General features: G+C 38.4%; 1 pseudogene; it reads left to right on the top strand.

The window, feature by feature from the left end:
* Positions 1-5561: 5561 nt before the first annotated feature.
* Positions 5562-6075, top strand: LOC138070663 (EP300-interacting inhibitor of differentiation 1-like; annotated as a pseudogene).
* Positions 6076-21505: the final 15430 nt, after the last annotated feature.

Here is a 21505-nt window from a genome sequence, read left to right as displayed (position 1 = left end):
AAGCATCAGAGTCTTTTCCAATGAGTCAACTCCTCTCATGAGGTGGCCAAAGTACTGGAGTTTCAGCTTTAGCATCATTCCTTCCAAAGAAATCCCAGGGTTGATCTCCTTCAGAATGGACTGGTTGGGTCTCCTTGCAGTCCAAGGGACTCTCAAGAGTCTTCTCCAACACCACACTTCAAAAGCATCAATTCTTTGGTGCTCAGCCTTCTTCACAGTCCAACTCTCACATCCATACATGACCACAGGAAAAACCATAGCCTTGACTAGACAGACCTTAGTCGGCAAAGTAATATCTCTGCTTTTGAATACGCTGTCTAGGTTGGTCATAACTTTTCTTCCAAGGAGTAAGCGTCTTCTAAATTCATGGCTGCAATCACCATCTGCAGTGATTTTGGAGCCCCCCAAAATAAAGTCTGACACTGTTTCCACTGCTTCCCCATCTATTTGCCATGAAGTGATGGGACCGGATGCCATGATCTTCGTTTTCTGAATGTTGACCTTTAAGCCAACTTTTTCACTCTCCTCTTTTACTTTCATCAAGAGACTTTTTAGCTCCTCTTCACTTTCTGCCATAAGGGTGGTGTCATCTGCATATCTGAGGTGATTGATAGTTCTCCCAGCAATCTTGATTCCAGCTTGTGTTTCTTCCAGTCCAGCACTTCTCATGATGTACTCTGCATAGAAGTTAAATAAGCAGGGTGACAATATACAGCCTTGACGTACTCCTTTTCCTATTTGGAACCAGTCTGTTGTTTCATGTCCAGTTCTAACTGTTGCTTCCTGACCTGCATACAGATTTCTCAATAGGCAGGTTAGGTGGTCTGGTATTCCCATCTCTTGAAGAATTTTCCAGTTTATTGTGATCCACCCAGTCAAAGGCTTTGGCATAGTCAATAAAGCAGAAATAGATGTTTTTCTGGAACTCTCTTGCTTTTTCCATGATCCAGCAGATGTTGGCAATTTGATCTCTGGTTCCTCTGCTTTTTCTAAAACCAGCTTGAACATCAGGGAGTTCACAGTTCCCGTATTGCTGAAGCCTGGTTTGGAGAATTTTGAGCATTACTTTACAAGCATGTGAGATGAGTGCCATTGTGTGGTAGTTTGAGCATTCTTTGGCATTGCCTTTCTTTGGGATTGGAATGAAAACTGACCTTTTCCAGTCCTGTGGCCACTGCTGAATTTTCCAAATTTGCTGGCATATTGAGTGCAGCACTTTCACAGCATCATCTTTCAGGATTTGAAACAGCTCCACTGGAATTCAATCACCTCCACTAGCTTTGTTCATAGTGATGCTTTCCAAGGCCCACCTGACTTCACTTTCCAAGATGTCTGGCTCTAGATTAGTGATCACATCATCATGATTATCTGGGTCGTGAAGATCTTTTTTGTACAGTTCTTCTGTGTATTCTTGCCACCTCTTCTTAATATCTTCTGCTTCTGTTAGGTCCATACCATTTCTGTCCTTTATCGAGCCCATCTTTGCATGAAATGTTCCCTTGGTATCTCTAATTTTCTTGAAGAGATCTCTAGTCTTTCCCATTCTGTTGTTTTCCTCTATTTCTTTGCATTGATCACTAAAGAAGGCTTTCTTATCTCTTCTTGCTATTCTTTGGAACTCTGCATTCAGATGCTTATATCTTTCCTTTTCTCCTTTGATTTTTGCCTCTCTTCTTTTCACAGCTATTTGTAAGGCCTCCCCAGACAGCCATTTTGCTTTTTTGCATTTCTTTTCCATGGGGATGGTCTTGATCTCTGTCTCCTGTACAATGTCATGAACCTCCGTTCATAGTTCATTAGGCACTCTATCTATCAGATCTAGGCCCTTAAATCTATTTCTCACTTCCACTGTATAATCACAAGGGATTTGATTTAGGTCATACCTGAATGGTCTAGCGGTTTTCCCTACTTTCTTCAATTTAAGTCTGAATTTGGTAATAAGGAGTTCATGATCTGAGCCACAGTCAGCTCCTGGTCTTGTTTTTGTTGACTGTATAGAGCTTCTCCATCTTTGGCTGCAAAGAATAGAATCAATCTGATTTCGGTGTTGACCATCTGGTGATGTCCATATGTAGAGTCTTCTCTTGTGTTGTTGGAAGAGGGTGTTTGCTATGACCAGTGCATTTTCTTGGCAAAACTCTATTAGTCTTTGCCCTGCTTCATTCCACATTCCAAGGCCAAATTTGCCTGTTACTCCAGGTGTTGATTGACTTCCTACTTTTGCATTTCAGTCCCCTATAATGAAAAGGACATCTTTTTTGGGTGTTCTAAAAGGTCTTGTAGGTCTTCATAAAACCGTTCAACTTCAGCGTTGCTGGTTGGGGCATAGACTTGGATAACTGTGATATTGAATGGTTTGCCTTGGAGACAAACAGAGATCATTCTGTCGTTTTTGAGATTGCATCTAAGTACTGCGTTTCAGACTCTTTTGTTGACCATGATGGCTACTCCATTTCGGTTCTATAGTAGGGTTAATGCTGACCTCCAAGGGGACTTACGCTAGGGGCCCCTTCCAGGACTGCTGCTTCCAGGGCCTCCATCCCTGTGGGGAGCCACTGCCAACCCACACCTCCACAGGTGACTCTCCAAAACTAGCAGGTATGTCTCTTTCAGTCTCCTGTGGGGTCACTGCTCCTTTCTCCTACATATTGGTGCACACAAGGTTTTGTTTGTGCCCTCCTAGAGTGGAATCTCTGTTTCCCCCAGTCCTGTGGAAGTTCTGAAATTAAATCCCACTGGCTTGCAAAGTCAGATTCTCTGGGGATTCCCAGTCCCCTTGCCAGACCCTCAGGCTGGGAAGCCTGATGTGAGGCCCAGAATCAACTTCTTTGGTATTATTGTTCTCCAGATTGTGGGTCGCTCACTTGGTAGGTATGGGATTTGATTTTATCATGTTTTCACATCTCCAACCATCTTGTTGCAGATTCTTCTTTGTTTTTGGACATGGGCTATCCTTTTTTGGTGGGTTCCTGCATCCTCCTGTTGATGGTTGTTTCACAGCTAGTTGTGATTTTGGTGCTCTTGCAGGAGAAGATGAGTGCATGTCCTTCTACTCCACAAGGCAGATTCTTAACCACTGGATTACCAAGGAAGCCCCTTGATTACTGTATAATCACAGCCCATATATCTTGTCTCTTGACCTCAATTACAAGTGCTTCTTGGCAAGGACACTTTTCAAGGTGGCAGTGTGCACAGTATGTTAACACCTTCTTCATAGATCTTAAAAGACATCCATGTGAACTGAAGGTTATGAGTTAAATAGTAACAATAATGATAGTAATAACACAATATAAAATTAAAATTAGAGTACATATTTTGTATAAGACACTTGCTGAGCATATATATTCATCCTATGCATTAAATGCCTCTTTAGTGAACTGAATGGTCAGGCAACTCAGTTAGAGGCTTAACTAACACTTCCCCATTCCTCTACCTGAACTGCCTAGTTCTAAGGCTGAATTATTTCTTTGCCTTTAGTCGCTGATAACAGCTAATGTCAAGTCTGGACTGCTTATTTACCAATGTTATTCTGCATTCCCATAGACAGAAGCCTTCCCTTCTGAAAAACATTCAAAGGTTAGGATTATTCTCTATGTCTTATTTTTCTCCAGTGGTTAAAAAAAGTGTCATTATTTATTTAAAAATTGATAATTACCTTTAGGGAAACTACTGGTTGGGAATGTAATTAATACAAATGACCTACTCCCGCATGATAAACAAACCAAATCCAAGTCAGCAGACAAAGAAGTCAGATGTTTAATATTGGTCCCATTTCCTCAAAGTACCATGGACTTGAACCACATTAATAATTGTACTAGTTTAATGTAGCTGCTATAACAAATTACCACAAAAGGAGTGACATAAAACAACAGCAATTCATCCCCTCACAGTTCAAGAAGTGTAAAATCAAGTTGTCACCAGGGCACACTCTCCTTTGGAGGCTCCAGGGGAGAGTCCATTCCTTGCAGATTCTGGTGGCTGATGCCATTCTTTGGCTTATGATTGCATCTTTCTCTGCTCCATCTTGACATTAACTTCTCCACGTGTCTCTTTTCTTCTGTGTGCTTGTGCTATCTTCCCTTGCTTCTTTCTTGTAAGGACACATATGATGGCATTTAGGGCCCACCCAGATAATCCAGGGTGATTGCCTCATTTTGAGATCCTTAATTGCATCTACAAAGACTCTCTTTTTTCAAATAAGGTAACTTTAACAGATTCTGGGGATTAAGGGTATTAATAAATTATCTTCTTGAGGGCTACCATTTAACTCACTATAATGATCAATAATTAAAAAATAAAGACACTAACATCTCATAAAATTTTCAAAATAGCTAAAAAAACTAATACGGAAGATTTTGTTAGAAAAACTGAATATGTAAAAAATAGTAGTGGTTGTTAATATGCTTACCAAGACAATAGAGATACTAGTTGAATATACAAATGGGCACAAATTGTATCTTTTTCAGTTATATCTGCCTATAAAGATAGTACAACTAGGAGTGTCACCATTTCAAAACAATAAAGATAAGCCTATAAAACTATAGACTTTCAATGAGATATTATCCTGAGAATAAAAGATGCTAGGCATAAGTATGGAAAGCAGGAAGAAGGCAAGGCATCTTTGATCTGGAGATATCTTTAAAAACAAATGATACTTTCATCCTGGAGAAGGCAATGGCAACCTACTCCAGTACTCTTCCCTGGAAAATCCCATGGACGGAGGTGCCTAGTAGGCTGCCATCCATGGGGTCGCACAGAGTCGGACACGACTGAAGCGACTTAGCAGCAGCAGCAGCAGCAGCAGCAGATACTTTCATCCACTTGGGGTTAAGGTGGGGTACCTTCGACCCACCTTGATGATTATGACTCACTAGTACTAATACTTCCATTCCACAGTTCTAATTAGTGTTGCCACTCATTTACTTTGTTTTTTTTTGAATATTCAGAAAACACAGGAATGTGCTAAATCCTTTAGAGCAGTGGTCTTAAAACTGTAGCCTGTATCATGAAGATTTTTCAGTGAATAAGGAAGCAATGATAGTTTCAAGGGAATCCACTGGAAGATCTTAAACATCCATCTGTATTCTTTCATAAATTTGAACTGCCTGAGAATCCAAAAAAAAAAGGTCTCTAACTATGGGCCCTTCCCCATCTTTACTAAAGAAATACATACTTCTTACCTGTGCACAAAGTCCCATGGTATGAAAATCTCCAAGGCACTAAATAAAGGAATAATTTCAAATATTGGTGTAGATGCTAAAAAAGTCAATTATTCTATTAACTGGGCAAAACATAGTTTTACAAGGCAGATAGCATCTAATTCTTTGAGCAAAATTAAAGGAGAATGTTCAGCTTATAAATCATTAAAATAATTTTTGATAATAGACCATTGTAATTTGTGGCAAATAACTTGAAAGGAGATCAAAGAATTGGGTAACAATGATAAACAAAATTTCCATTCCCATTCCATTACAAAAGCAAGATTATGAGCATTTATACCTAAAAAAAACATAAAGAGGTGGAAAACAAACGCCTTACAGGGAGGTTGAGCTGCTTGCACTATGTCTGAAATGAATGAGCTGTTTGAGCTCTATGAGGAGAGCAACGACCTGCAGATGGATGTGGTGCCTGGCGAGAGCGACCTTCCACATATGGAGGTAAGCAGAGGGAGCTGGAAGCTATCCCGGAACCCCTCCCACGCCGGGGCCCCGTTGGAGGAAGGCCCAATGCAGGAGGAGGCGGCCCAGCCAATGCGGCCCTGAGGCCTAGCTAGCTGGCCCAGCCCTGGGGAGCAGCCAGGCGAGATCACAGGCACTGATTTCCAGAGCAATGACTATCAGGAAGAGAAGCCGCTCAGTGGTGCAGGCTACAGTATCAGCGGCCCTTGAAGAAGCCAACAAGATATTTCTGAGAACCTCCAGAGCCAGAGAAGCAGCTCTGGATGGCAGGTTTCAGATGCATAATAAGAAGATCCCGTTTGATCAATTGGGTTTTATCAAAGAGCTTATTTCACTTATGGTTGTCAATCGTCTGACCAAAGAACTCGGTTGTAGTGAGATTATTGACAGAGAATAGTTAAATGCTGTTAAGAAAGGAGGACGCTGCTTGAGGAGAGACCCAGCATTCCACTGTCTTTTGGGTTCATTCCAAGTAGTTCCGTGACAATGAAAAACTCGATCTTTTTTTTTTGGCAGAGTAGAATAAGGTAGTGACTGCACAGTTAAGAAAAAGGAAGAAAATTGTTAAAGAAAAGTATCTTAGTACGGTTGAATCCTGTTTTGAAGAATGTCCTGAGACACTTATGGCTTTGACGTTGTTGTTTATTCAGATTAATTTCTTTGCATTGGGGGAAATATCTTTCATGTTTCACTGTAAGGAATAGCTTTGCAAGAATGTTATGACCAAGACAGACTTCCAGTACAAGAAGCCCACTGATATTAATTATATCATAATTAATATATTAATATATCATATATTAATTATATGGGGAAAAGTAACTGATTTGTCCACCTTAGGACATGATGTCTTTGAGTTATTTGGACTGAAAGAATATTGAGAAAACTTCAAAGATTCAACTTTGTGATCTATCCAAGCTGTGGTTATCAAAGGGTAAATTTTTAGTGTAAAATAAATCTACCGAGTATTCTTCAGTATCCCAAAGAATAATAAAGTCCCAAAAGAAGTGTGTCATGTGTGCTATATCTTGAAATGTGTTTCCAAGTACAACTGAGATTTTGTTTGTACATGTATCTTGATCATTTTTAAAGTTACTGTAATCTTTAATTCAAGAAAAATCATTGCCTTGAACATTTTTAAAAGTCAAAACTTAAGACACCGTTAATAAAGTTTCAAATTTAGACAGTAAAATGTACATGAAAGTATAAAGAACACAAACTATTTCAAACATCAGTATATACTAGAGAATTTTCTGTTTCACTTGCTCTTTTTTTCATTTAACTTTACAGGCAAAAGACTCTGGTTGAACTTCATAATGTAAAAACTGTTAAGTGAAAATTGTCCAGTAAAAGAAAAGCCCTACATCTAAAAAAAGACACTATGAACAACACTTAAAACTTTTTAATCTGCCCAGAAATCCACCTCAGTATCTGAAGCTTCTCTCTGTCTCCTCCTCTAATTAAGTTTGTTTTTTGGTTACGCACCAGCATTCAAGATAATAAAAGTTTCTTTTTCTGTGTAAAAAAGAAAGAAAGAAAGAAAGAAAACTGATGCTAAGCCTGTCATACTCTGGCAATAATTAATACTGATCTATAGGCATGTGAACTAATTAAAAAGGTACTGTCCATTTCATTTATATATATTTGCTATAAAAGTTTTATAACTTTAATGAAGACTCATTCCAGATGACTTTTAACCTTATGGATTTAAGGTTTCAGGAAAATAATTCAAGTATATACATGTATACATATAGTTCAAAACAGCTTGTGATATAGTACCTTGAGAGGTAAAAGGGAAATAGACATTTAGACAAACAAGGACATCATTGTTCACATTACCAAGGAAAGCTTCATGGAAGTATAGTTCAGTTTTTCAATACAATTCAGGTAATATCTAGGCATGTATCATTTAGCACCTACAGTAAGTATCAAGGCACCATTGCTTAGTGCCATGTAAGATTTCAAAAGAAACAAAACAAGGTCTCTATCTTCTCAGCATGTATAATTTGGTTAATGAGGATAAGAATGGTAAAGATTTCATTTGTCAGAGGTGAAAGATGAGTAGTTCACAGGTGAATAGAATAGTATGGATCTGGGGGGAGGGGAAGAGGCAGAAAAAGGCAAGAACATAACAAATGAAGAACAATTCATCCAAAAGCAGGATATGTGACATTTAACCATTTAGAAGTGTTATAAAACTGAAAGGCTTCAAACTGAAAGACCTAATCTGTTAGATCTCAAAAGTACAATGGATATAGTGCTGAAAAACACTAAGTTAAAGCTACAGAAAAAAAGCTACAGAATTCTGTTAGATAGCAAATTTATATTGAATAAACTAAAATTAGATAAGGATTAAAATTAGTTTTAAAAGGCATTTTTACACAAATAAAAAATGGACCAATTATAACCAGATTTTTACTGGTTAAGATAATTTACAAAGGGACAGGTAGGTTATGGTACCAGAGGTAAGTAGATTATGGAAGACTCCATACCCAAGGCAGTCATAAACTTCAGGCCATAAATGTGTGTGCATACTGGGGGGAGGCAGGTAAGACAATGAAGGGTGCAAAAAACACTGGGAGGGCTAGGTTACAACACTGGCAAATGGTCTGATGTGCTAGAAAATAACCACTTCAAATTAATATTTGGGGAGTGGAATATTCAAGAAGATAACTGAAGGCCAAAGGAATGAAAGTAGAAAGATCTCTCTCATAGACTTTGCCATCAAGACAGATTTTTGTTTTAGGAAAGTTATCAGACATTCATAACACTAATTGATTTTCACAAAGAAGTAGATAGATGAGGTCTCTTTGGGAAATGTCTGCTACATTTTGGCTTGGAAAGAAAAGATCTTTGCTAGTGCACCTGGGCTCCTTTATACAAAATTTAATTAATATCTCTTAGAAGGAAAGCTCACTGTGGTCCCCAGCTATTTTGTGAAGCTCCTCACTCAGGTATGCTGTGACAAATTAAACCTGAGCAAATGGTATCTGTCATGTGTTTAGTACCAAAGGGATAGCAGTCAGAAGAGGAAGGAGATAGGTTTGAGATATTAAACTAAAAGAGAGAAACAGAAGAATGCCATTGACTAGGAAGATTCTCCAAATATACCTGAATCCTGAGGGCTACATATCTCTCTTTTTGCTAACCTGATGACTTTTTTGGATCTGGGGTGGGAGGTTTCAGAATGAAGAAATAGAGAGTTTTCTAGGCTACCATTTAAGTCAATCTTTTGAAACATTATTCCTAGAAAAATTACTATGGCTCTTCTTTCTTATGAACTTGCAAGCAAATAGGGGGATCCATTTAAGAGACAAAAGAGATATCAAAACTGAATGTAGCAAATGAACCTAGAATGGATCCTGAATTAGCAAAAAAAGTAATGGATATTATTGGGTCAATTGACAAAAAAGAAATACAGAAGATGAAGTATTATCTCAATGTTAAGTTTACTGGAATGTGATTATTTAAGAGAAATTTTTTATTCTTTGGAAACATACACTAAAGTAGCTAGGTTAAGGAGACATGATGTATGCAAGCTATTTTAAAATGGAAAAAGATTATGCACATACATGAGAAAAAGTGATAAAAAAAAAGTGAGGCAAAATATTAACAATAACTGAATCTAGATAAAGGGTATACAGGTATTCCTTGTATTATTTTTTGCAAAATTTCTATAAACTTGAAATTATTTAAAAGGACTATTCACTTCTCCATCAACAACAGAAAAGTCATATATTGAGGAATTCAGAGTGACATCAGCAGGAATGATAAAATCTCAGAAAAATCCCTTCCTTCATCCAACCAATGAGATCACTGGCAAATACTGTTATTAATTAAGATTTTTGGAACTTGGAAAATTAACCATAGGTTTGCAGCAATCCAGGAAGTGTTATTTAAAAAACTAAAAATAGAGTTACCATGCGATCCTTAAATCCCACTCCTGGGTATATATCCAGAGAAAACTATAATTTGAAAATAAACATGCACCCCAATGTTCACTGCAGCACTGTTTACAATAGCCAAAACATGGAAGCAAACTAAACGTTCATCAATAGACGAACAGGCAAAAATGTGGTGTATATATATATATATATACACACACAAACACACACATATATATAATGGAATATTACTCAGCCATAAAAAAGAATGAAATAAGATCATCTGCAGTAACATGGATGATCTAGAGATTATCATACTAAGTGAAGAAAGCCACACATTAGAAAGACAAATATCTTTTTTATTACATTTTTCATTTTGTGTTGGAGTATAGCTGATTAACAGTGTTGTGATAGTTTCAGGTGGACAGCAAAGGGAGACAAATATGATATTGCTTATATGTGGAACCTAAGAAAAAGATACAAATGAACTTATTTACAAAACAGAAATAGACACACAGGCATAGAAAGCAATCTTCTGGCTACCAAAGGGGAAAAGGGGAAGGGATAAATTAGGAGGTTGGGATTAACATATATATAGTACTATATATAAAATAGATAAGGAACAAGGACAGGGAACCAGACTTAACATTTTGTAATAACCTATAAGGGAAAAGAATCTGAAAAATAGTTATATATGTATATATCACTGTGCTGTATACCTGAAACTAACATAACATTGTAAATCAACTATACTTCAATTTTTTAAAAAAAGAGGTAGAAATGAAAATCCACCAAACATTTATTCAGGAAAAATGGCTGTATCTCAGTAAGACTGAGATTTGGTAGTTTTTAAATTTTCCCTATTCCCCTCCCCACCCCCAACTCCAAACTAGTCTTAAAAACTAAGAGCCCACAATTACAGTGAAAACCAGCAGTCACAGGAGAGTGTAGAATGGGATTGGAGCTTTTTCAAAGCCCCATTTTCAGATAATTACCATTATTTGACTTATTGGTTCCCTGGAATATCCCACTCACAAGCCTCATTTTTATTTAAGCTTGCTGAGATCTCTCCCAGTACAAATGTCCTTTTCCCCAGGGGCATTTGTTGAAAACAATCTGTGGCAGTTGTTTAACATCGTAGTTGTCTAAGGCAGTGGATAACAGATGGGGCAAACAATAGGCTAATGAAAAAGCTTAAAAGGAAACTCTGGGGAAATATCTATGGGGGTTTGAACAACTCTGACATATTCCTGGGAATCTCAACGGCCATGTTCATGTATAGAGCTGTGATCATGCCCAGGGCTATGTGCATGCTCAGGAAATACCTGAGAAGGTCTCAGCTCTCACATCTGGCTGACCTTGAGCCTCTATACAAGCAGGGAGTGAAAGCTAAAGTAAAGATGTCAACTACCTGCTTAAGTGTTGAAGACATGCCCCCAACATACACAAAGAGCCCTTTAGCAAAGACTGGGAGATTTACTGGTTCCAAGTAGCAACCTAGACATCCATCAACAGATGAATGGATAAAGAAGTGGTGGTACATATATACAATGGAATATTACCCAGTAATAAAAAAGGGATGAAATTGAGTCAGTTATAGTGATGTGGATGAACCTAGAGCCTGTCATACAGAGTGAAGTATGTCAGAAAGAGAAAAACAAATGTCATATATTAATGCATATATATGGAATCTAGAAAAATGGTACTGATGAACCTATTTGCAGGGGAATAATAGAGACATGAACCGTGAACTTCCTGATGTTCAAGCTGGTTTTAGAAAAGGCAGAGGAACCAGAGATCAAATTGTCAACATCCGCTGGATCATGGAAAAAGCAAGAGAGTTCCAGAAAAACATCTATTTCTGCTTTATTGACTATGCCAAAGCCTTTGACTGTGTGGATCACAATGAACTGTGGAAAATTCTGAGAGATGGGAATACCAGACCACCTAACCTGCCTATTGAGAAATCTGTATGCAGGTCAGGAAGCAACAGTTAGAACTGGACATGGAACAACAGACTGGTTCCAAATAGGAAAAGGAGTGTGTCAAGGCTGTATATTGTCACCCTGCTTATTTAACTTCTATGCAGAGTACATCATGAGAAACGCTGGACTGGAAGAAACACAAGCTGGAATCAAGATTGCCAGGAGAAATATCAATCACCTCAGATATGCAGATGACACCACCCTTATGGCAGAAAGTGAAGAGGAGCTAAAAAGCCTCTTGATGAAAGTGAAAGAGGAGAGCGAAAAAGTTGGCTTAAAGGTCAACATTCGGAAAACGAAGATCATGGCATCCGGTCCCATCACTTCATGGCAAATAGATGGGGAAACAGTGGAAACAGTGTCAGACTTTATTTTGGGGGGCTCCAAAATCACTGCAGATGGTGATTGCAGCCATGAAATTAAAAGACGCTTACTCCTTGGAAGGAAAGTTATGACCAACCTAGACAGTGTATTCAAAAGCAGAGATATTACTTTGCCGACTAAGGTCCGTCTAGTCAAGGCTATGGTTTTTCCAGTAGTCATGTATGGATGTGAGAGTTGGACTGTGAAGAAGGCTGAGCACCGAAGAATTGATGCTTTTGAAATGTGGTGTTGGAGAAGACTCTTGAGAGTCCCTTGGACTGCAAGGAGACCCAACCAGTCCATTCTGAAGGAGATCAACCCTGGGATTTCTTTAGAAGGAATGATGCTAAAGCTGAAACTCCAGTACTTTGGCCACCTCATGAGAAGAGTTGACTCATTGGAAAAGACTCTGATGCTGGGAGGGATTGGGGGCAGGAGGAAAAGGGGACAACAGAAGATGAGATGGCTGGATGGCAGAATTCCGTGAGTTGGTGATGGACAGGGAGGCCTGGCGTGCTGCGATTCATGGGGTTGCAAAGAGTCGGACACAACTGAGTGACTGAACTGAAGTGAACTGAATAGAGACACAGATATAGAGAATGAACTTGTGGACACATTGGGGTAAAAAGAGGGTGGGACAAACTGAAAAAGCAGCATTGACATATGTATACTACAATGTGTAAAATAGATAGCTAGTGGGAAGCTGCAGGAAAGCACAGGGAGCTCAGCTCAGGGCTCTGTGATGACCTAGAGGGGTGGAATGGCAGGGATGGGAGGGACACTCAAGATAGACAGGATATGTTTATACATATGGCTGGTTCTCACTGTTGTACAGCAGAAATTAACACAACATTGTAAAGCAATTTTATTCCAATAAAAATATTTTAAAAAGGAAATCTCAGTCCAATCATTAGCTCAGCATTAAGCTAGCCAATCAGAGACTTAAGTGGCCAAGTACAAAAAAGAGTACAGACTCTACAGATTAATTCAGAAAATAAACAACTACAACAGACCCTGAGAAGGTAATAGAGGATCTGATTTCCAAATACGCACTGTATTACTTAAAACATCCAGTTTCAACAACAACAATAACAACAAAAAAAATCATTACCAAAAGCCAAGAAAGTATGACCCATACACAGGATAAAAAGTAAAGCAATCAATAGAAACTGTTCCTGAGGCAGCTCAAATGTTGAATTTAATAGACTTTAAATTGGTTATTAAAAGTATTTTTCATGAGCTAAAGTAAATAATATCTAAAGGAAAGTATGAGAACAATATCTCACCAAATAGAGAATGTCAATATGACATAAAAATTATGAAATGAACCAAACAGAAATTCTGAAACTGAGAACTAAAAATGAAGTGTAAAGTTCACTAGAAGAGCAAGATTGCACATTTGAGCAAGAAGAAAGAATCAATTAACTTACTGCTGCTGCTGCTAAGTTGCTTCAGTTGTGTCCAATTCTGTGCGACCCCATAGATGGCAGCCCACCAGGCTCTCCCATCCCTGGGATTCTCCAGGCAAGAACACTAGAGTAGGTTACCATTTCCTTCTCCAATGCATGAAAGTGAAAAGTGAAAGTGAAGTTGCTCAGTCATGTCCAACTCTTAGCAACCCCATGGACTACAGCCTACCAGGCTTCTCTGTCCATGGGATTTTCCAGGCAAGAGTACTAGAGTGGGGTGCCATTGCCTTCTCTGCAATGAACTTGAAAATAGGTTAATTTTGAATTAACATGTCTAAGGAAAAGAAAGATCAAAAAATGAAGAAAAATGAACAGAGCCTTACAGATCTGAGAGACACCAACATACACATGATGGGAGCCCAAGAAGAAAAGACAGTACAAAGGGGGCAGAGAGAATATTTGAAGAAATACTGGCCAAAATCTTTCCAAATTTGATGAGAAACGTTAATCAACACATCCAAAAAGCTCACAAATTCCAAGTAGGATAGACTCAAAGAGCTCTGCAGCTAGACATATTATAACCTATGAAAAATTCATCAGGATTATTTTATTTAGATGTTGGCATAGAAATGGGAGGGAAAAGGCTAGTGAGAAGAAAGGGAAGAGAAAATTCAGGGGGAAAAGTTAGAATTTTAGATGATTGTTTATCACTCAAAGATCAGGGCTGTAGTATTTAGTATGTGAAAAAATCAGGAAAGTAAATTTCAGGAAAGCCATATAAAGAATATACAGTAAAGAACACTCCCATTTCAAGAATGTAGTGCCATTTAGAATAGTGGTCTGATTAATATGCCATTGCTCAACATTGGTCATAATATCTAGAGACTACATAATTGAACTATTGGTCATCCATAGTTGCTTCCCTTGCACATATTGGATATTTTATCTTCTTTTTAATCCCACTTTGACTTCCCATAATCTAATGACATGTAGGTGAAGCTCATTTTTTTTTAAATCACAATAATATACTATAAAACTCAACAGAAAAAACATGTAAATCATTTGATACTTGGGATTATTTGTACCATCACTTTTCTCCGTTGTCATAGAAATAGAGAAACAACCATATATTGATATTCAAATGGATTCTCTTTTATCAAACCAAGAAAATATCTTCAACATTATGCATCACTGTTGAACTGTATCATATATGTTAATAGCTGAAGGCTCAACTACAACTCCTGACCTTCAGGAACTTAAGTGCCCTCCCAATGCAGAAACCACACACAAACTCACAGGGGCAGCAAAGGAGGAGGAATGGAAATCAAACATTACTTCCCAAGGAAGTCCACAGACTAAACTCCCACTTCCATCAGCAGAACTCAGAATTCAGCATTGTGACATTCATGAATTTCATCTGACATAATGAGGATGGCCTAAGAGAAGAGGAAAGGAGGGAAACTGAAAAGGGCCAGGTTTCCAGGACTTTACCAACACTTGCTCTTGGTACAATATTTGGTCATTCCCAGAGCCCCACCCCTGTGTTACAAACCTTAGCCTTTTGCACACTGTAGGTAGAGGTTTTACAAGAATTTGCAATCCCTTCAGGGCTACACCAAAGGAATTCTTACTCCAGTCTTTGTTTCTACTCAAACACCAGCACTGTGATAAAGCCTAAAAGAATGAGCTTCATTCATTACCTATAATGTCAAAATCGAAAAGGTTAATCACTATTAGTCAATGGAAATAAGGAGCAGATAGGAACTTATCTATCACACAAATGAAAGGGCTCTGAATTGAAGCCCACATACAAAATGACAAACACATAACCAGATGCTCTGGCATCCCTTCTGTACACCAAATGGCTGCACTCCTTCCTCCAAAGTACACTGCTCTCTCCTTGGATCCTGCATGTGCACAACTGCAGTGCCTGGGTTCATCACAGTATCTTTTTATGTGTAAGACTGTTGGGGGAAAGCCTAGGCAATCATCACAAGTGCCTCCCCTCACTTTTCCTCTCAGTTCAATCTAAGAGAAAGAATCCAATCTGTCCTAAAATCCCAGGAGCACCTCTTAAGACAGCTTCTAGGCACTTCCAGCCAGATTTGTATCCTAAAACTGACAGCAGCCCCTGATGCCTGCTCTACAAGTAGGAATTGAGGCATACGAAGTCCGGGAATCACGAGTCAGAAGTGAGACAGAGACAAAGAGACATATCCAGGCAAGCGTTGGCAGGTAATTCTGGTCCTCAGATATGCACTGTATCTACAAACCCAGAGGAACCCAGTACCTCGAGTGAATGTCCCTTTAAGTTCAACACTCATTTCTTCACAGTATAGTGATACTATTCAGGTGCTCTGAGAGTCTTTCCTATATTTACTTCCATGGATAACCCCCAACATACACACATGTATAGTAGATGAGTGTCCGCATGCACATACACAAAGAGAAAGAAAGACAGCAAATACAGGGGGGAAAAGCAGAGACCAAATCAAAACAACTTCTATCAGACCCAGGCTCTTCACCTAGATTAGAGTTTCTCAAGATGGCCACTGCTAATATCATGAGCTAGATAATCTTCTGTCATGGGCAAGGGGAGTGGGTGGCAATGGCAAGGCTCTCTCATCAATTGTATAAGGTTTAGAAGCATCCCTGCCCTGTTCCCATGAGATGCCAGTAGCAATCCCTCCACCAAGTTATGACCAGAAATGTCTTGAGACATTGCTAAATGTCTGAAATGGCAAATTTTTCCTCTTTCCTCTTGAAGATCACCAATTTAGACCAAAAGGGTTTGCCCAGCATGGCTCCAACCAGTGCGCAAATTGCCACATTACAAAAATATATGCAAGATTAACTAGTCAATCCTTTTAGCAGAGAGTCAGGGAGGTTAGAGATTTTCATAACCAGAAGTCCCTTTCAACAAAAAGAAAGTATCCCTGCCACCTAGTAATGAGCCTCCCCTATGACAGCCTATTCTAAGATTGTCTTGGCTTTCTTCTGACAACTTCCCACATGGTGTTCAAGCACCAAGTGACCCAGTGGGCCTCTCCACATGTGATTTCCTGCCAAATAATTTTCCACAATTGTTCTGTCAGCAAATTTTCATATTTGTCAAGAAAATTCATATAGATGTGAATATATATATATATTTCCATTTCCAAAAATAACAGGAAAGGAATTAGACTAGAGAACTGATGGGCTTCTGGTTCAAGATGGTGGAGAAGAAAGACGTGGTCCTCCTGTGAGAACAACCAAAATCACAACTAGCTATTGAATAACCATAAACAGGAGGACACTGGAACCCACCAAAAAAATATATCCCATGTCCAAAGACAAAAAAGCTGCAACGAGATGGTATGAGGGGTGCAATCATAATAAATCATATCCCATACACCAGGTGGGTGATGCACAAGCTAGAGAACAATAATATCAAGAAAGTTCTCCCACTATTGTGAAGGTTCTGAGCTTCCCAGCCTGGGGAACCAGCAAAGGGACTGAGAACTCTCCAGGGAATCTGACTTTGCAGGCCAGTGGGATTTGATTTCAGGACTTCTACAGGACTTGGGGACACAGAAACTCCACTCTAGGAGGGCATGAACAAAATCATGAGTGGATAAAGACCAGGAGAAAGGAGCAGTGACCCACAGGACACTGAACCAGACCTACTTGCTAGTTTTGAAGGGTCTCTGTGGAGGCATGGGTCAGCAGTGGCTCCCCATGGGATGGAGGAACTGGCATCAGCAGTCCTGGAAGGGGCCCCTTGGTGTAAGTCTTCTTGCAGGTCACCATTAACCTTTCTATAGATCTGGCAGACTCCAGGGTTGAGTTACCTCAGGCCAAACAACTAACAGGGAGGGAGCACAACCCCACCCATCAGCAGATAATTGGATTAGAGCTCTGACCATGAAATTAAAAGAAGCTTACTCCTTGGAAGAAAAGTTATGACCAACCTAGATAGCATATTGAAAAGCAGAGACATTACTTTGCCAACAAAGGTCCGTCTAGTCAAGGCTATGGTTTTTCCAGTGGTCATGTATGGATGTGAGAGTTGGACTGTGAAGAAAGCTGAGCACCAAAGAATTGATGCTTTTGAACTGTAGTGTTGAGCAAGACTCTTGAGAGTCCCTTGGACTGCAAGGAGATCCAACCAGTCCATTCTGAAGGAGATCAGCCCTGGGATTTCTTTGGAAGGAATGATGCTAAAGCTGAAACTCCAGTACTTTGGTCACCTCATGCGAAGAGATGATTCATTGGAAAAGACCCTGATGTTGGGAGGGATTGGGGGCAGGAGGAAAAGAGGACGACAGAGGAAGAGATGGCTGGATGGCATCACTGACTCGATGCACGTGAGTCTGAGTGAACTCCAGGAGATGGTGATGGACAGGGAGGCCTGGCGTGCTGCAATTCATGGGGTTGCAAAGAGTTGGACATGACTGAGCGACTGATCTGATCTGATCTGATCTGAGCCCTGCCCACTAGAACAAGACCCAGTTTTTCCCACCATCAGCCCCTCCCATCAGAAAGCTTACAGAAGGCTCTTAGCTTCATCCACCAGAAGGCAGACAGAAGCAAGAAGAAACACAATCCAACAGCAGCTAGAATGAAAACCATATCACAGAAAGTTAATTAGAATGAAAAAGCAGAGAGTTATATCCAGATGAAAGGACAAGATAAAACCCCAGAAAAACCACCAAGTGAAGTGGAGATAGGCAACGTTCCAGAAAAAGAATTCATAATAATGATAATGAAGATGATCCAGGGTCTCAGAAAAAGAATGGAGGCAAACATTGAGAAGATGCAAGAATTATTTGCCAAAGACCTACAGGAACTAAAGAACAAACAAACAGAGATGAACAATACACTGGAAGGAATCAATAGCAAAATAATTGAGGCAGAAGAATCGACAAGTACCTGGGAGGAGAGAATGGTGGAAATCATTGCCGCAAAACAGAATATAGACAAAAGAATGAAAAAAAAAAATGAAGACAGTCTAAGAGACCTCTGGGACAACATTAAATGCACCAACATTCGCATTATAGGGGTCCCAGAAGGAGAAGAGAGAGAAAAAGGATCCAAGAAAATGTTTGAAGAGATAATAGCTGAAAACTTACCTAACATGGGAAAAGAAATAGTCTACTAAGTCCAGGAAGCACAGAGAGTCCCAGGCAGGATAAACCCAAGGAGGAACACACCAAGACACATAATAATCAAACTGACAAAAATTAAAGACAGAGGTAAAATACTAAAGCAACAAGGGAAAAATGACAAATAACATACAAGAGAACTCCCATAATGTTATCAGCTGATTTTTCAACAGAAACTCTACAAGCCAGAGGGAATGAATGGCAGGATATATTTAAAGTGATGAAAGGGAAGAACCTACAACCAAGAATATTCTACCCAGCAAAACTCTTGTTCAGATTTGACAGAGAAATCAAAAGCTTTCCAGACAAGCAAAAGTTAAGAGAATTCAGCACAACTAAACCAGCTTTACAACAAATGGTAAAAGAACTTCTCTAGGCAGGAATCAAGACAAGGAAATGATCTTACCCAAAATAAACCACAAACAATTAAAAAGATGGTAATAGGATCATATATATGGATAATTACCTTAACTGTAAATACATTAAATACACCAACCAAAAGACATAAATTGGCTGGGTGGATGAGAATGGTTGTATGTATGCACTTCCACTTACCACATCACTCTACTTAACCCCCCAAATTGTATGTAATTATTTTATACCGTTAGGTTAAATATGTTTCCATTATGGCTTGCAATTATAATATCTTTTTTTTTTTGGTCTAGCTATTGATTGTGAAAACTGATAAACATCTCTTACTATTGTGATTATGTAACTCTTATTCACTTAATACTGTTGTATCAGGATTGGTCAACAGAAGATAATAGAATTCTATATCACTAAAAAACAATTACTGACTCAATGGACGTGAGTCTGAGTGAACTCCGGGACTTGGTGACGGACAGGGAGGCCTGGAGTGCTGCAGTTCATGGGGTCAGAAAGAGTTGGACATGACTGAGCGACTGAACTGAACTGAACTGAAAAAACAATTATTTAATAGAAAAACTTGTAATCACTTTTTAAAATCCAGATGCATAAGAGAATTATCTTGGAATTTTTTGAATAATGCAAATAAATACCCAAGTATTGCTTTTTTTCTCCAAAGCTCCAGATATGTTTCTAATGAGCAATCATGTTTAAAAACAACTGGACTATATGATGATGTTTTACTTCCATCTAGTTTGTTTCACTTCTTCTATTTCATATTCAGTGTTCCCATTTCACCTAGTTTATGTTTTCCAATTTCTCTCTTTTTTGTTGTTTTTGTTCTTTCTCAAGACTTTATCAAGCATAATAGAAAAGCTTTTGCATACACATATGTATTATGTATAATATGCATATTTTAGAAAGTTATGAGTTTTTGCCTAGCAATAAAATTCATAACATTTTGATTCCACTTGTTTGACTTCGCATGAACAGAATGCTAGATTTCTAGTTTATATTCACTCAAAACTTTGACATAGTTCTATGTATTTTGGCACTTAGTATTACTGCTAAAAGCCTAGAAAATTCATCTTAGTGATTTTTAAAAAATTGAATGAGGCTTGAAACTTCTAATTCTGAGAATATAAAAAAATACCATGCTGTAAAAACTAGGAAATTAACACGTGATACAGTATTATTAACTAAAGTACAGGTTTTGTTCAAATTTCATTAAAAAAGATTCTTTAAAAGAAATTTCTAGCTATTAAAATGGACTGAGCTGATAGTTGCACTTCTCTGTAAATATACTAACAGCCACTGTATACTTTAAATGACTGGTATGGTATGTGTTTTATATCTAAATGAAGCTTTTTTAAAAAAGAACTGATGATGAGTTAAGTGTAGTGGAGCTTATTTATCTAAAAAACCTTACTGGCTCTATCTTCAGCTAGCTGTTTGGTCATGAACTAGAACGGGCTAATAATCCACGCTCTGCTTATCTACTGAGGTGTGGAGAGGATCAAATGAGATAATGAATGTGAAAGTACCTTGAAAATACAAAGCCACATACAATTATGTTTATTATTTCCACTAATTTCCAGGTTTGCAAAACTGAGAGGAAGAAATAAGCTCTCATGAGGCAGGATTGTATATTCTAATTCCCAGGGCCATAGTGGAAAGGTAGAAAAGAATGGGATGGGAAAACAACTTATTGGGCTTTTTGAAAATGAAATCCACAGTGAGATGGATGGATGCCAAGTACTAACATCAGATGGTAAAAGATTTCCTGTAGTTAGGGCACAGAAATGTTAAATATCAAATGGGCATGGGAAGCAAAATTATAAAGGAAACATCACTTTACTTAAAACTTTAAGTCCTCTAAATTTCAAAAATCATTCTCTCTCAAACTGTGTGCCTTGAAACACAATTATTTCTCAAAATATGAATACTAATAGATGTTTTCAGAAAACGAGTTTAGGAGAAGTTTCAACTGTAGAGTCACAGTATACATAAACAGAAAGATTGGGAAGATATGTAGTAAAGAAATTATTCTATTTTGTTTAACCCATTATATCCTTTAATATATCCGATCTGAGAACCCTATCTCTAAATCTATCTTTCTTTCTTTCTGTTTCTGTCAAGATCAGACTGAGAAATGTAACACTCAAAGGATTTCAGAATCAAAATGGACTATGAGTCAGTAAGGTGATTGCTGAGCATAAATGTGATAGCATGTATAAAAATACAAGCCAGAATGATGAATCCATCTTCCCAGAGCACTGATCAAATTTTTCCTAAGGTAGCACATCTAGTTCTGGGCTCCCAAAGGCCGTGAAACAGACAGAGCTAAAAAAGACAATGCAATACAATATTGTAAAGTAATTAACCTCCAATTAAAATAAATAAATTTATATTAAAAAAGAAAAAAAAGACAACGAATGTGATGAAATTCATTAAAAGAATGAGTTGAATGATCTATGTTATGTACAAATCAGAGACAGCAGAAGGATAATTTAATAAGAAACGAGGGAGCAACAAGGAATGTTCAGTGTACAGCTATAACCAAAGACACACTGCTCTTGAGTCTGCTTCAGTTTCCTTCTCACTGTCTGCCTGCTGCAGGTCCTTTCTGACTCAATTTTTCTCTTTTTCTACCAAAGGTGTACTCAGTTTCCTCCTCTG

The sequence above is a fragment of the Capricornis sumatraensis genome, chromosome X, assembly GCF_032405125.1.
Source record: "Capricornis sumatraensis isolate serow.1 chromosome X, serow.2, whole genome shotgun sequence".
Lineage (NCBI taxonomy): Eukaryota > Metazoa > Chordata > Mammalia > Artiodactyla > Bovidae > Capricornis > Capricornis sumatraensis.
This window is presented reverse-complemented; position numbering and strand designations above follow the sequence as displayed.